The sequence below is a fragment of the Callospermophilus lateralis genome, chromosome 9 (genome assembly GCF_048772815.1).
Source record: "Callospermophilus lateralis isolate mCalLat2 chromosome 9, mCalLat2.hap1, whole genome shotgun sequence".
NCBI classification, from domain to species: Eukaryota; Metazoa; Chordata; class Mammalia; order Rodentia; family Sciuridae; genus Callospermophilus; species Callospermophilus lateralis.
In genome coordinates this window covers 85,589,260-85,601,903 of record NC_135313.1, presented here as the reverse complement: position 1 = coordinate 85,601,903, position 12,644 = coordinate 85,589,260, and the positions used below count along the sequence as shown (strand labels likewise).

Sequence of the window (12,644 nt, the reverse complement as noted above, 5' to 3'; positions counted from 1 at the left end):
AAGAGAGTACCTAGAGGCAAGGGATGCAGGCAGATCCAATAAACTTGGAAAGAAAAGGAAAAGAATGCTCACCCAGAGCCACCAAAAGAGCTCATCCATGAGGACACTCTTTAGGCTTCTGACCTCCAGAATTAAAAAAATATTATAAACTTGTATTGCTCTGAGCCACTTGATCTGTGGTGTTTTGTTACATCACCAACAAAATGAAAACAAAAAATTAGGTCCACAGGTTCATGTCCAAGCCAAGATATAACACATGTAAATCTCATCAAATGAGTCAGAAGTAAGCAAATTGCCAGCTATTACACCAAGAATTTAAAGGCCTTTTTTCTCTTAAGTCACTCTTCCTTAGCATCAACACTAAAGTAAAAGACCTTCTCTTCTTCTTGATGTCAAGAGTCAGCAAAAATATATTGACATAGGACTAAAGTCAACAATAATAACTAGAAAGTCATTGTAGAATTTTATAAAAAATGATAAGTGTTCAAATAACTGACCTATTTGAGTAATAAATGAGTTGTGAAGTTTGTGTGTGTGTGTGTGCATTGTGAATGCATTTTTATACTTGGAAGATGAGGAAAAAATTGACAACATTCATGCCAAAAAATGTAATTATATATATATATATATATATATATATATATATATATATATATATATATTTATACTTTATATTGGCTATTACCAAATTACTCATTCTAAGCCTTATTAAGCACAAAATGTTTTTTGGAGCTACTAATGGTAATTCATACTTACAAAACCATCTTACATAAAACTAAGACTAAATTAAAAATTTGAAGAAATACTTTATTTCCTGAAAGAGCTTTTCTCATTTATCATTACTATCATAATGGACAAATGAAAAGTACCTCTGTAAACATCTCAAATCCAATTTGACATTTAATTTTCAAGGAGAAAGTTAGTTTTTTTCTTTGATTATTTAAACACTTGTGTATTTCTTTTGTTTTTTCTAGGCAGAGATATGGAAAATCATAAAACATACAGCATGGAACTATTTGGAACTGTTTGTTTACCAAGACAGACACTGACACACACACACACACACACACACACACACACACACACACCCCTGAGTAAAAAGTCCATTTCTTTTTTAGCAAGAGACAAATATATATATTTGGTAAAATAAGGTTAATACATTCAACATGATTAACTATAGTTTTTATCATTGAACACTTTGTAGTGTTCTTTTCTGAAATTCCTGTAAAAATATTCTATTTTTTTTTTACCTGCCCTTTCTCAAAAGTCCATTTAAAGGATTCATCATTATTTCATCTACATTACATTGTTAAGGAAGGGTAAAATTTTGATGTGTCTTCTTTGCAAAAGGAAAACCTAAATTATTGACATTTCCCTGCAAGTTCTATTCTCTAAATCCTATATGATCCTCATCCAATCTCCCAGGGGGTAGCAAATTCACATCTTTTTTCTCATCTCTAGACTTAGAGAGATGTGAAGCAGATGGTTAGGTTTTGGCTCCTTCAGGGATGATGCAATATCTCTTATCCATTATGCTGTTTTATAACCATTACAATTTTACTTATCACAAGTTCTTATTTTGACTTTAAAATATTTAATTCAATCATAAATTTCTTTTTATCTATTTTAACAATTTTTAAACTTATTTAAAGGGTTTTAAACACTTATTAGATGTAAAGCAATAAGAATATAATGATGAAAACAATAGGTTCTCTTCCCACAAGTTGCTGATGTTTTAATAGAGAAGTCCACAAAATTCTAAACATTTACATTAATGTGATGTAGTTAGTAATGCAGTTGTGCTCATGTGTTTTTTGGAAGAGGATCAAAATAGAGGAAATATACTTTGACAGACCTGGAATTAGGAGTTGAGATGTGTCAAAGGTATTATTGCATAATAACAACATTTAACAGTATTGAAAACCCCACTTCTTGTCATGGAGGCAGGGAAGGTGGCATGCTTGCTTTCCCAATCTCTTGCAACTAAATCATGGACATGTGGTTCAGTATAGATTAGTGACAGTAGAGGCAAGGCATCTGTTAGGACTCTCCCAGGGAAAGTTTTCCTTTCTATTCCGAGCAGACTTATGAAGGGAAAACTCTCCTGCAGGGCTCTTGATTGTGAGCAGTTCAAGTCTGGGGTAGACATAGCCATCTCAAGAATACTGAAATTAAGCGAGAAGATGATGACCAACAAAGGAATGGTCGAGTGGAAAGATGTTCTGCATGTGGGTCTTGGAAAATATTCTTGGACTTCCCTGAAGTCAACCCCACCCTTCTATACCATTCTGAAGACATTTTATTAGATTATATGATAAATAGCCCTATTGTTCCTTAGCCAAGGTGAGTTGGCAAATTGTACTACCAACTATAAGTAACGGATGCATGCCTCAGGGAAGCATCAGAAAAGGTCTTTTTAAAGCAATATAATAAAATAGTATGAGTTTACCACACTGGCTAGGTGGAAAATAGCAAGCTAAACAAAACAGGAAGATCACAAATGGGCAGCATGATGCATCAGGGGAACATCAAGTAACTCATATAGCTTAGTTTTAGTCAGATAGAAATTAGGTTGAATATTCAGTTTATTTTGCTTGATGACAGAGTTTGAATGCAGTTTTTGTTTTTGTTTTTGACATTTTGAGAATGTGAGTGCTCTACCACTAAGCAACAAACCCAATCTCTAGTCAATATTTCAATATGCTTTTCATAACTAGTCAAACCCCTTACTCTTCATTATTTTAATTTGGCAGATTTTGAAAATAATTTTTGGTGTGGGAGATAAAAATAAATACCATAAATAGTATTAATGTTCATTATGCATCACATACTAAATTAAACAATGTGTGCATTTTATTTAATATTCACTGAAATATATATTTGCATCTACATTAGATAAGACAATCAGAAAGTTAAATGGCTCTTAAAATACCACTTAACTGGCAAGATTAATATACAAATAAACATATCACTAACAAAAAGCTTGCTCTCATAATCTTTGAAGGAATTTTTGTCAGGCTGGCATTTATCTGCATTTTTCGAGCAATGACTTGTACATTTGGAGTGTGTCTAGCAGCACTTACCTAAAGGCACTAAATGAAAATGGTTCATCCCCACACACTTGCACATGCACTACAGATGCTACTTGCAAATCATATACACACTGCTAGTACCTACCCCACATAAAACTATTAGCATGTGGCATCAAATTTATAGTTCCAAAATAGGCCTCAATACTTCCTTCCCAAAATTTTCCTTTCTAATAATAGCCACATTCCCATGTGTTGAGTCTCAGCTCTATACAGGTAACGACTATCCTTGAAGAAGTAAACATGGCCAATCATTTATCTATAATTTTGTAAATAAAGATAAACAGAGGCAATTATGGTGATGGGAACAATCATGTACAAATATCACAGATGAAGACATTGACTATTAAGAGCTAAAGTGTGGCAGAGGTCCACCTTTTATTGTTTTATCAAGAATCTCTTTTCTTAGCATTGTCCAAAATTAATTGTGGAGTAATTAACTTTTCACTTTTGCAATACTGGTTATTGAAACAAGGGGTACCTTACCACTGAGCTACATCTCCAACCCTTCTAATCTTTATTTTGTATTTTGAGACAGGGTCTTGCTAAATTGCCCAGACTGGGCATTTGCAATCCTCCTGCCTTAGCTACCCGAGTTGCTGGGATTACAGGTATGTAGCACCATGTCCAGCTCCATCTCTTTTAATTTCATCTCCTTCATCAAACAAATACTCTATGGGGAAATATAAAAAAGACATTGGTGTTCACAGACTGGTTGCCCTTTTGTAGACACATAATCAAACCCCAAATGATAAAGTGAGAAACGTATCTTTTTTAGGTGATGTGACAGGACAGAGAGGTCTTAGGTAGGCGGGCTTGTGTTATTTGGGTAATTGTGAAATATAAAGAAAAGGTCAATGGGTTTCCTAAACATAACTCTAAGTAACACAGATAATTAAGTACTTTTCTACAGAAGACACATGTCATGGGAATTTAAATGAGTTCTAATGAAAGTAATTATTACTTTATCAAAAGAAAAGGTTTAATGTAAAATTTTAATGTTAATAGGAAATTAGGAAAGTCAGTCATGGGGGACTAAAAGAATATAAATTAAGCTTCATAATGTTATAAGGAAGAGATATAAGTGTACATATTTTCTCTCATGAAATGTTTTTTTATTTTTCTATAATTAAGAAATTTCTGAAAAACAGTATATTTTAATAGAACAAAACACATACTAATAGTATGATACCATACTATGAAAATTGAAATGTTATTATATTCAGTAGGGAATATTTTAATTGCATACAATATATTTAATTAAAATAAAAATAAAGAATACACAAAATAGAAAATTATCAAGTCTAATGTATACCACTTCCAGTACATAAGTGATTGCTATTTTATTTTTCCATATTCCTGCACTTTTATATACAAAAAAATGAATAACATTATGAAGATTTTTTCCAAGAGAATGATAAATATATTACTCAGTGTATTATCATTTATACTCAAAATTAGTGATACATCTTTATATTGATAATTATAGTTCTGTGTAATAAATTTAAGAAGGACATAATAACTATTATATGAATTTTTTATATTCTTGAAAAGTTTTTTTTTTAAAAAAAATGGGAACTAAATGTTCAAAAATTAAAAGTTATAAAAGCTCTCTAGTAAATTTTGGCCACTTGTCCGATTTTTAAAATGAATTACTATTTGAGTAAAATTGATATTTCTCAAAAGAAGTATTTGTAGAATTTTTTGTAATTATACTAATTTCTGTTCAAATATATTATCAAAATTCATCTTACAAATATGCTTTTCTCTCACACCCTAAACTTACTATGTTTCATCTTTGACAGTCCACAGATATTCACATTTTAACTATTTGAACTCAAATATTTTCTTCACATTTTTTGACCATTTTCAATAATATTTAAATTTAAGGAATGGAAATGATGAGAGATGATTGAAGAAATTCCATGCAGTAATATCTTCATGTCCATCACATCAATGATTTTTTGTTTGTTTGTTTTGAGGAAAGTTAAGTTTTAAATAAGATGCTACTTCACTCTTAGTTTATATTCTTAAAATGCCGAATCCTTGCCAGGAAGATAATTTCAGAGCTCCCTTGAGGTAGCTTTCAGTGCCAATGCATAGTTTTAAGTTCTTTTGTTGAATAATCTTCCAAGATGATCTTGCAGTATATATATAGCTGTCCAATATATGGGAATAACCTTGTCCTTTACTTCCCAAAGAAATCTTCAGTAGGATTTCCCAAAAATGTTGAAAATGTATTTCTCTATGAGCTGGGCCCAGTGGCACAAGCCTGTAATCTCAGTGGTTCAGGAGGCTGAGGCAGGAGGATCACAAGTTCAAAGCCAGCCTCAGAAACTTAGAGAGGCCCTAAGCAACTCAATGAGATCATGTCACAAAATAAAATATAAAAGGGCTGGGGATATGACCCAGTGGTTAAGCACCCCTGGTTTTAATATCTGTATCAAAAAACTAACAAAAAACACCTTTTAATGTTTTGTTGTTGTTGTTGTTGTTGTTGTTTTGTTTTGTTTTTTTAAGGGAGGAGCACTCAAAATACTTCCTCTGTTTGGGGAAAGCTAGGCCCCTAGCTCTGCCACCCAGCCTCCAGTATAAGGCCATTGTAAAGCCCTAGGTAATATCTGTAGCATCAGGTGCCTAATGTCACAAAGGAGAAGTGCTATTCAGGGAACACAAGAGAGTTGACAATGAAAGACCCTTTCAACAGAGGGTGGACTGAAATACAGACAATATTCAGATCTTGTTTGAGCATCAACTCTGATAGAAGACTAAAGAATTAAAGAAGTGGTGTTTTTTTTTCATTTGATATTGTGAAACTTCTATTACGTTACAATTAACATACTTAAAGTGAAATCTCATTCAGAGTAATGAGTTATAGTAACTTTTGGCATATCTTAAAGCTAGATTTCTTTGTAATATCGATCATACTTTCCATAAAATCATGCATGCACACACAGAGGCACAAAGTACTGATTAAAAAGTACATGTGTACATATGCTGTTTATCTTTATGAATTATAAATCTATAATGATCTATTCATACATCTACATTTTTATGTGATAAATATATTTATGAATCCTTAAAGATATGTAAAAATATACATTATATATGTATACATGCAAATGTAACATCAAAGTTCTCTTCATTTTGAGTAATGAAGACTTTCTTTCTTTCAGTTATATATAACACTATGTGTCAAAAACTTCTAGTCAGTTCAATCTTTTAAAGTGTAGGATTTGGATCCTCTTTTGATTTCAACATTTCTGTTTTGTTTTTTTTTTTTCCCATTCAGAGTTCAGCAAGTTGTAAAAAAAAAAAAAAAAATCATTCCTAAAATCATCTGAATACCATAAAAAATTGGGCTTTTTTTTTTATTAAAATAAGCCAAATTTGGAAGTGACTTGTGAATTACATGTTCTTCTCGGTGATTGAGGAATAAATGGGTATAGTTTAGAAATCCATTGGCTTGTTGTCAAGTACCAATCAGCAAATGATAAAATCTGTGTTCAGCAGAAGAAAGTACAGCAAGCACTATGGATGTGATTATAAAACAAAATGGAAGTTGGATTCCACAATAGTTATCTTTTGAGGGATTATTAGCAGATGACTAGGAAGATAATAATGTATGAGAGCAAATATGAGAGCAAAAGCAAATTTTTGAAGATTCTATGCTTTGATTTATATTACCTATTAATAATGCCTAACTTCTATATGATAAAAGTGAGTATCTTCCACTATGATTAAATATAATTTCTGAAGTACTTTAAATGTTTAACTATTTTAAAATATATTTAAAAAATACTTAATGAGAGATAAGGAAAGTTATCATTTAAATAATAAAAATTAAATAAAAAATTTATAAGTGTTTGGGGCTGGGGATGTGGCTCAAGCGGTAGTGTGCTTGCCTGGCATGCATGCGGCCTGGGTTCAATCCTCAGCATCACATACAAACAAAGATGTTGTGTCCGGCGAAAACTAAAAAATAAATATTAAAATTCTCTATCCCTCTCTCTCTCTCTTTAAAAAAAATTTATAAGTGCCATGTTATATACATTTGTTAAATTTATGAACTCCCCAAACCATAATCTATATTTAAAAAGACTAAATTAATTTTAATTCTTGCAAATTAAAAATCAGTAAGTTAACAAAATATCTCATTATGTCTTTAATTATCTAACTTATTAATTATTATTCATTATATATGTTTATATTCTTGTTTCCCAAGGACATTTATCACTTCTTTGATGTGGAACTATAAACACAATTATGTAAATATTATCTATTTTAGACATTCTTCAACAAACATTTTAATTAATCATGATAAAAATGATTAAAAACTACTAAGGAAACACATTTCTGTCTCATTTAAATGTTAGCAATGTGGTAATTCACTTTAGAAATTCAAATATTTTTAGAAAAAAATACATTTCAATTTCTTGATGTGCAATGAGAATGCACTAAATATCACTATATACAATCTAACTAAAATTTTACTCAATAAAATATTACATAAGAAACTGAAGAGGAACTGTGGAACAGATGTTATGGAAATTGGTGTTTCTATAAATATTGGGAAAAAATATTGAATATCTAATATTCCCAAGAGCTCAGACACAGGATATCTGTTAAAATCATGGCATACTTTAAAGAACTCCCACCTTCTCTTGATTTCTACCTGGGTCCCAATAAGGTGTTGTCACAGTTTTCACATGATGCCTTCACCGTAGTTAAAGGTGAGTGGAACAGAGAGGCATATGACCTAAGACAGAGATGTAGTCTAATTCAAAACCTACCAAATAAGTATGACAGAAAGTAATTCTCACTGTCTAGTACACTCCCTGTTGTAGGAAGATAAGGAGTTAACCAGAATACTAAAGAGAGATTTTAAAAGTTGTAAACTAGAACAGAAGCTATGAGATTGAAACAAAACCAACAAAACAAATAATAAATATAGAGTTGGGATCAAATGAGCATGAGTCAGTTATTTACTAGCTGTATCATTTTGGTTCAGCTATGTCAGGGGAAATTTTAGTTGGAAACCTATAAAAATTTTTCAAACTGATGAAAAATGTATATAAAGTATAAAATATTACTACCTGGCAAATCAAATAGGCAATATATGTTAGCTAGTATTATTATTACTCCTATTAGATATTTAATGACATTTTTGTCACCCAACTGCTTTCTATTACCTGAGTTAACGGGGTGTTTAGACATTCCTGTGTTTCTATCAAATCTGACTTTCTAATTGTTCCTGAGTATCTGTAAGTTCTAGCTGCAAATACGAGATTTTGATTTCTCTTTTCCCACATGTACTTGAATTAACTCAAGTAAGAAATACACTTTATTGTTGTTGCTGTCCTTAAGAGTGTGTAACATAAATAAGAATTACAAGGAAAATAATTGAAAAAGTGATTTATCAGAAGCTGCATTCCACTGCTCTGTTTCTCTGACAAGGTACACACTTGAGTATAGCAGTCTTTTTTGTCCTTCTGCTACTGATATAAAGAAAGAACTTGATTGAGAGATATTTAGATCTTAATTTTGACTTAGTTCATACTATTTAAAAGAAAGTTTTCAATAAAATTATTTTCAATGTATGCGTGAGACCTTGCTTATGCCCAAACTAATTATTAAAAACTTTCATCAATTTGATTTTAAATATTCTCTATAGTTCCAAAGATATAAAGAAAATTATTTCATTTTGAGAGATTTGGGGGTTGCCCAAATGTTTGCAAATTCATGCAAATGCCCTATAAAAAACAGAATGAAAATGACACTGCTGTCAATGGCAGAAAAATATCGGGTAGTTATGTGAAGGTGTGAAGGGAAGAATAAAAGTCCACATTTTAAACTAAAATTCACATTTCACTTGGCTTATGTAATGTTTATTTAAATTCAAATTATATACTTAATTGATATGATAAACTGTAAGTATTCCTTCTCTGATGAAAATTTTAACCTTGCAAATTTCTACAAACCTAAGTTGGGTACTCAAGAAACATATATAACAGAAACTCTAATTCAAGAAAAAGCGCCGGTTGCAGGGACATCCAGAGTTCTAATAACCTGTGGTCTTTTCCTTGCCTCATTTCCACAATAACCCAACCAGTCACCCAGTTCAGAATACATGCTATGTGTTGTAAGCACATAATTACAGAAAGAGTTTTATCATCTCCTTAATATTTGTCTATTTCAGTGACTTACAGTGGGAAATAAAGCTAAAAACCTTTCTCTCATCCTAATGTCTCAAACGGCTCCTTCAGTGGGACTATAATTTAAGTGTATAAAACATCTACACTAGTATTCGTTAGTTTATGTAAGTATGAAAAGTGTGAACTCAGTGGATTTACACATTGATACAAATGTGAAAATCAAGAGATTAATACAACCCATGTCACAAAAGTTTCATGTAACTTAAAAAAAAAAAAAAAGTTTTATAAATGAGAGGGTGGGACACTAGGTTCCAAACTGATCTCCCAGGCTTTCTTCTGGGCAAGTGGCTCAAGGATCTGTCCTCATTTTCCTCATCTACAAAAGTGAACATCAGAGGTTGGGACTGTAGCTAAGTGGTAGAGCACTTGCCTAGTACATACGAGGCCCTAGGTTCAATCCTCAGCACCATGTTAAAGAAATAAAATAAAGTTATTTAAAAAAAAGTGAACATAAGCCAAGGGCATCTCTAAAATCTTCCCAGTGCGAATATATTTTAAATACAGTGCTGTATGTACATATACACTGAATAATTATGAAAGGTTTGACTTTTTCTTTCAAAATTTTCTGTAGAGAATTTTAGTTTCCTTAAGATACATTAAATTCATACTTAATGCTCTTATCTTGTGTTTGAACAAATTACTTCTACTTTATTTATCTAACTATTTACTAATTTGTTTACTTTTTTTAATTTCAAAGAACTAATTTGCAAATTCAAGGATTAAAACACATCTACTGCTTTATATATTCAAAGTATTCTGGCAATATAAATCATACCTTAGTAAAGTTGACTTTAAAAAATATGACAAAGTTTCTTAATTCAATTTTAAAATATTCATTGTAACATGCTTTTAAAAATTTGGGATAAAGAGATTTAACTTGGGATTAAGAGATGAAGCCTGGCTGAAATGATTATTCAAACCTACAATATATCTATTTTATATATATATATATATATATATATATATATATAAAATTTAAATCAGGCAGTGATTTTTTTTCTCTTTTTTTAGTACCACTACTAATTCTAGAGATTTTTAAGTAAAAACCATTCATGTTGGCATGTTACAAATTTATATACTTATGTATAACAACCTTGTTATTGTTTCTGATGTTAAATCATATTTTATTAACAATATGATGAAGATGTTTTACTTGGAATCTTCCTTCAGTTCCTCAAATCAGAGGGAAAAAATTTTGAAGAGAGATATGCCAAACAGGGATATACGTACTTCCTCATTGATTTGATTTTTAGATCCTCTGCATCAAAATCACTGGAATGTGGATTAAGTAAGCAATTTTTGGTTGTTGGTTAGCATCTCTTGCTGTTAAGATATGGAAATCAAAATTTGATATAGGTCTTCATGCAATCTTTAGGCACATTGAAATTTGAGGACCTCTAATGCACAGTGTCTATGTAATTCTTTTAATATTAAATCATGTGTTTATATAATTCAGACATTAATCTAAAAAAATTTATCTTCATTACATTTAAAGCAATTCAACACATGACTTAGAGTATCCTTGAACTAAAACAACTAGATCACTTTTGTTAATGAAAGATCCCAATTATTGACACTAAAGCCCAATTGTGCTATTGAGGAAAATGTCTAGTATCTTGCCATTGACTCTTCTTCCATATTTTCCTTTACAGATTGCCTCAGTTCCTACAGAGACAGACCCAAGTGTAGTGGGCTCTGATTTATTACTGTTAGTTGGGCATTCTTTAAGGGAAAGGATATAAGACCTCAAATGAAAAATTAAGTATAAAAACAGGTATTTAAATGTGAAAAGATTACAATACATTAGAAAATTTTAATCATATTACTTAAAAAAGCAATTAATTAAAAAATGAACACAGGGCTGGGGTTGTGGCTCAGTGGTAGAGTGCTCACCTAGCATGCACGAGGCACTGGGTTCGATCCTCAGCACCACATAAATGTAAAATAAAGATATTGTGTCCACCTAAAACTTAAAAATAAATAAATATTTTAAAAATGGACATAATGTTTTTATGAATTAACTCATGGATATAGCTCTATAAAATATTTTCCCCATATTTATTTTACCTAAAGTGACTTTAATTGTCTTTTAATCATGTTTGCTCCTAAGAGATTAGAAATTTAATCTAGTCTTTTCTCTTGAATATTTGATCAAGTTTTTATTATCATCTTTGACTTAGAAAAGTTTCTTTAAATCTCATCACATGTTATTGAAAGACCATGGAAAGTACATGATTATCAAATTTTTGGAAACCTCTCTTATAGCTGCAAGATTTGAAAGAATTTTCCACAAATTAACTTCTAACTCTACTTTTCAAATATTGTTCCTTTTTCACTACCTCCATAAAGTGCCACTAAGCTAATTCATATTGTGACCTGCCCTCTGGCTCTTTACCTGCATGTCAAAATGTTAGAAATGTTAGGAGAATCCACCCAGTGAGTAGAAGCTAATCATCTGCTTGCTACATGCATACTACATAGTAGTGGTGAAAAACTGAAGTATACACAGAGTCACATAGTTATTTCACTAAACACAATTTAAACATATTATGTCCTCATTTCCCTCAAATAAGACTCCCAAAATGTCCATAGTAATTCTCATCTCTGACTCATTCTCATTTGTATTCTCACCTTTCTAAGTAATAGGCAATACAGTTCAGTCTTGGTTCTATTTCTTTCTCTTAATATTCTTCTGCAGAATGTAATTCACCACTGACCATTTCACATCTCTGATTAAATTCTTCATAAACTCAGAATTTTAAAATGTCCAATATGTGTAAACAAAGAGCAAGGACCTCTAATCTGAGCCCTTGCCTACTATCTCCCTTTTCCTTTTGCAAACTCAGCAGTCTAGCCTAACCTGTCTTATTTGTGGTCTTTTGTTACTTCAAGCATTTCCTCACCTCAGTATTTTGGATTTTATATGTTTTGCTTAGACCACCCTCCTATCCACTTTCATACCAGATCTACCTTGTAGTTCCATTAAAAGTCAGTTTTTCTGCATAACTTGACTCATAATCCCCATCACAGCTCACTCTTGCACACTTGATCAATTGTCTTGTTTAATTACCTACTTTGCTTCCTAGAACATAAGCCTAAACAAAAGCAGGAATTATGTTTTGTTAATCATGCTGCATTACATATATAAATGCACAAGTATTTATAGGAATAAGAAAACTGAAATGAAAAAAAATCTAATGGAATCAATATATTGGGGCATTTTTTCTGAATTCAGTAAATTGTATAAATTACCTATAATTTGGTTTTCTTATGCATGAAATAGGAATAATAATATGTACTTCCTGGTTGTGTTTTGAAAATTATAAAACATTACATATGA

General features: G+C 31.1%; 1 protein-coding gene across 1 annotated transcript in view; it reads right to left on the bottom strand.

Moving 5' to 3' along the window:
• Lrp1b (LDL receptor related protein 1B) overlaps positions 1 to 12,644 on the bottom strand; it is a 1,566,902-nt gene that overhangs the window by 1,492,920 nt on the left and 61,338 nt on the right. The window lies entirely within an intron of this gene.